The sequence below is a fragment of the Sphaerodactylus townsendi genome, linkage group LG04, assembly GCF_021028975.2.
Source record: "Sphaerodactylus townsendi isolate TG3544 linkage group LG04, MPM_Stown_v2.3, whole genome shotgun sequence".
Lineage (NCBI taxonomy): Eukaryota > Metazoa > Chordata > Lepidosauria > Squamata > Sphaerodactylidae > Sphaerodactylus > Sphaerodactylus townsendi.
The window spans coordinates 121884007-121888999 of NC_059428.1; the positions used below are offsets into that span (position 1 = coordinate 121884007).

The 4993-nt window shown below is 40.5% G+C and overlaps 1 non-coding gene across 1 annotated transcript; it reads left to right on the forward strand.

The window, feature by feature from the left end:
• The first annotated feature begins 1015 nt into the window (after positions 1-1015).
• TRNAT-GGU lies at positions 1016-1087 on the forward strand. Its single transcript has one exon. It is a non-coding gene; the product is annotated as a tRNA-Thr (tRNA).
• Positions 1088-4993: the final 3906 nt, after the last annotated feature.

Sequence of the window (4993 nt, forward strand, 5' to 3'; positions counted from 1 at the left end):
CAGATCCAATGCATGTTTACTTTGAGGTAAGTTCTAAGTCCTGTGGGACTGACTCCCAACTATGCAGGCCAGGATTGTTGCCAAGACTTGTTTTAACAAAAAAGAATATGCTACAATGGCCAACTTAACTAATCCTGTAAACAGAAGGCGGAAACAGGAGTCTGACAAAAAATGGAAATTATATTTTATGTATTGTGCTGAAATGGTTAAAGACGATATTATATTTTGATAATTTTTGCAGATTTTGCAGATTAAAAAATTAAAGGCTAGACTTTTTTCCTCAAGTGAATATGTGCTCTGGTTGTAGTTAATATATTATTAGTATAGCAGTGGAAATTGAATAAGGGAAAGTAAGACCCCCCCCCCCCATGAAAAAAAATAAATATAGTATTTTATATGTATTGTATGATTATTTTATTTTTATTTTCTGTTTTCTAATTTTGATTTTCTCCTGTTTTCTGTATTCTGATATTTTATATAAATGAGGAAATAATAAAAGATATAATTGGGAAAAAAAAGTCCACATAATTTGTAATCCATAAATCTGGATGAAACCCATCAAATTATGCTTGGCCATTTGGTACAAATTGATAAAGCTTTGTGGTTTTGGTTCTACCTGAAACTTCCAACATGTGATGGAGTGTGGTTAAGCACTAGAACACTACAAAACATCAGTGGTGGACCTTCTTTCTTGATTTTGTTCATCGTCTCTCTTTTGGTTTGAGACTCAAGGCAGATTATAGAATTATAAGTCAAAGCAATAAACACATAACGAACAATGCAAGAAAACTGGATGATACAATTAGTCTGTTTTTAGTTTGGTGGATCACACAATTGCGCAGGGCATATACACTCCCAATATTCCTATTTTGGAGTACCTGAATGCTTTCCTGGTTGACTTCTGACCCCATTTGCCTTTGGGGAACATCTTGGATATGTCAAAAATGTTAGTGAGTTGGCTTTTCTTCCATCTTAAGTAGCTGCTAATCTAGATATTTGAATTGATTTGCCGAAGGGGGACGTGACTCAGTGGCAGAGTATCTGCTTGGTACGCAGAAGGCTTTGGGTTCAATCCCCGGCATCTCCATCTAAAAAGACGAGGCAGAAGGTGACATGATAGACTTCAGTTTGAGACTCTGAGAGCCACTGTCAGTATGACTGGCAATATCAATCTGGATTGACTGATTACCTTATATACTCGCGTATAAGTCTACTTTTTCAGCACATTTTTTGTGCTGAAAAAACCCCCTCGACTTATAAGCGAGTGAGGGTCCCACTTAATTCTTGTGTGGCATTCCCCCTCTCCCATCTTAGCTCTCCTCTGCCTTCTTCTCTACCTCCCCCCTTTCAGCTGCTTTCTCAGCCGCCTCCTCTGCTTTGCTCTCCTCTGCCTTCTTCTCTGCCTCCCCCTTTCAGCCGCTTTCTCAGCCTCCTTCTCTGCTTCGCTCTCCTCTGCCTTCTTCTCTGCCCTCCCTTTCAGCCGCTTTCTCTGACTCTGCCTTCTTCTCTTTGGTGGCCGGCCCCTGGCTCTCAGTGGGTGACAGCCAGTCGACCTGGGTGAGCTGGACAACCTGCGGGATGGAGAGGTCGGTGGCAGAGACCTTGGGATTGGTGAGAAGGGGGGTCAGTGGCAGAGACCCCCAAATAGCACCTGACCGTATCTATTTTTATTTTTGAAATTTACCAGTAGCTGCTGCATTTCCCACCCTAGACTTATACTCGAGTCAATAAGTTTTCCTAGTTTTTTATGGTAAAATTAGGTTCCTCGACTTATATTCGGGTCGACTTATACACGAGTATATAGGGTATTTGATTTAGTGTATGTACATATGTACTGTGATTCCATAATAAGTTACCAGGTCTTTCCAACTGACCACACCCCTTCCTTACCAGCACCTAAAGACTTTTGAGTTTGTGGAATACGATACAAAATTTGTATGTGGCTTATCCACTATCAAGAAAATGCAGGGGATGACTGACTGGAGGAACGAAAGAGACATCTGAAGGAACAACAGTACCATTTGGGGAATGCTGGGATGAACATAGTGAGAAAGAGCATTTCAGAAAATTAGCAGATGGTGGACAGAGCTCCAGTTCTTCTCTATGTAGATTCACATATGTCCCTTATGTTACATGCAGAGGGTAGCTCTAGGCCAGGCTACCTTGATCTTGCTCGATATTGTAAGCTGAGCTGGTTAGCATTTGGATGGGAGTCCACCAAGCAAGTCTAGGGTTGCTATACAGGCAGGAAATGACAAGTCACCTCTGAATGTCTCCTTGCCTTGAAATCCCTATGGGGTCACTATAAATCAGCTGTGACTTAATATCACTTTCCCTCACCACCACTGTACTGATAGATGTTGGAAAAAAACCTATTTGTTGTTTTTGCAAGCAGGGAGTCAGCAATAGTGAGGCCAGGTACTGCTTGCATAAATCAGAGTTCCTGGTGTTGAAGTGGGCCGCCACTGAGGAATGAATGAATGCACGAATGAATGGATTTATTATGTTGAAGCCATAGGCCCTAACATTACACAGGCTGAAACAATACAATGCAAAGTAAAACTGTAGGAATCATGATGCAGAATTAAAATCACCCCTACCACAATTTGCAATCTTTGTGGAAAAATAAAATGAATGGCATAAAGTCTATAGTAAGGTAACATAATTGATAAAAGGTTATATACTGTAAATTTACTTTCCCCTCAGGGTTGACAGAAATGGATTTCCTTCTTAGACTGATTGACAGAAACATGAAAGTAGCAACCATAAGTGCAATGGGGGGATTAACATCAACCATAAGAAAGCCCATAAGAACTTCATTAGAATCAGAACATGTAGGGTTTTCCATATACAATGCTAAACTTCAGGCTTGGGCAGACAACAACCCCTTTACATTTGCAAAGTGTGATGCTTCTGATTATGAATGAGTAGCTGCACTGGCTAGCTCTGATTTCAATGTTCATTACTATTCAGGAAAGGAAATGTTCTTTATAAGTGGTCATTTGTTGGCCTGGGAAAATCCTGGATCCAACCTATTCCAAGGCAAAAAACCATCTCTGAGAAAAATGTTTTTTTGGGGGGTGGGGGGGTGGGGGAAGGGAGCAAGATATCATGAGCTTGTCTGAAATCTCCATTGTTATCATTGGCTCTACTGAGAGTGTCTACATTGGGGTGGGGCTAACTTCTCTGGCAATCCTGCCATATGCTTTGCTGAAATTACCAATGGGTGAAAACGGGCCACCAGAATCTTGCTGAGGATAGCCAGCAGGAGCCTCGTCTGTCCCGCTTTCTGTCATCTGCTAGAAGTGCAGCTTTTATCCTCATTGACATTGTACCAAGAACATAGTATCTAGACGAGGAATAGGGTTTTCCAGGGGAAGGCAGTTCTGCCAGCTTCAACAGTAAACTTGAAATTGTTTCTACATAATATACAAAATGGTTCTGAAATTCAGCCTGTTTCTCACTAATGCCATATGCCTATAAGCACTAAAATATGAAGTAAAAAAATGAACGGATTCAGAGTTGATGTGAGATTCTTGAGTTTTATGTTGTGAGCATGGATATATTTTCCAAGTGGCTCCCAAAAGTACAGTATTTATTTTTATTTTATTTTATGGGATTTGTATGCCACCCTTCTCCACACAGGTTCAGGGTGGCTTCTAACATATCAAATATATAATCCTAAAACATAAAACCATAAATATACAAACCAATTAAAACCCTGGATGGTGAATAAAACCAATTTGTTAAAAACAGCCCATAAATAACCCCAATAATATCTACAGCAGAGGGGAGGAGAAATGGGTCCCGCTTTTTAAAACTTTGAGATCTGCTAGAATAGAGGCTGTTTTTAAAGGAATGTATCAAGTAGGACCCATCACTTTCAGTCAGATGTGGTAGTCAGTTGTACCGCCTCTAGTCCTCACCGCCAAAGCTTTGGGAGGGTGGCTGGCCAAGGGCTGGCTACTCAAGTGTCAGGGGTCACAATGAATCTTTTTCTAGAATTCTGATGGTAGTGAACAGCTGCTGAAGTCCATAGCTTGTAAATAAATAGTAAATGCAAATAACTGAGAAGCTCATGTTTATGAAATGGAAGTTTGGAGCTGTTTAGAATGGGTTTGGATGCCTGTGTGTCTGTCAGGGATTGCACCTAGTTGATTGAGATGCATTCCTAGCTTAATGGAGATAGTACAAAACATATGGGTGACGGCATCTGGTTGATTGAGATGCATTCCTGCTGCCATGCAATTGCTACAAGATATATGTATTCAGCCTGCCATACGTAATGGGACATTCTTTCCTTGATCTTGTCTTTATGGTTTCACACACTGCGTAGATAACTAGGCTTAACCTGACACCTTCTGCTTACATGGGAAACAAGATGTTTCTGTTGCTCTGAGGGAGTAGGAGTCCAGGTGGCTTTATATCTGTAGCCAACCTTGGGGCGCCTTGGCTCCAAAGTAACTCTTTCTCACATTCTTTGGGAAAATGGGAGGGTTTTTTCCTGAATAAAGGGGGCCAAAGCCAGGTTAATCAGAATTGGCTTTCTATAAGCTGGGGGTTTTGTTGCCTTCCAATAAATACTGCTGATCAACAATTCGGAGTCTGTTTATTGATTCAAGGATCAAGACCTAACAGTGTGTCCTCAGTTAAATTCCAAACTCGCCTGATTTTATGTAGATTGCTTGGATGGGCATTTCACAGATTTACACGGAATTTACTTCTGTGTCAACTGTTCTGAGCTTAGTAGCAAGACTAAGGGTGCTCATCTGGCCGCCCACCGTCTGAAGTGAATTCTTTTTCAAGTTTAAGTAGAGATCATTATTTGCTTAACCAAGATTGTATGCCAAATTGGATATCCTTTTTATATTAAACAAACCAGCTCTGATATGAATATCTGCTAATTTGCCAGACACAGATGGATTATAGACCGTTTATATTCATTTTGACTAAATGCTTTCAAAATCTGGGCAAATTTAACAGGAAATTCTTC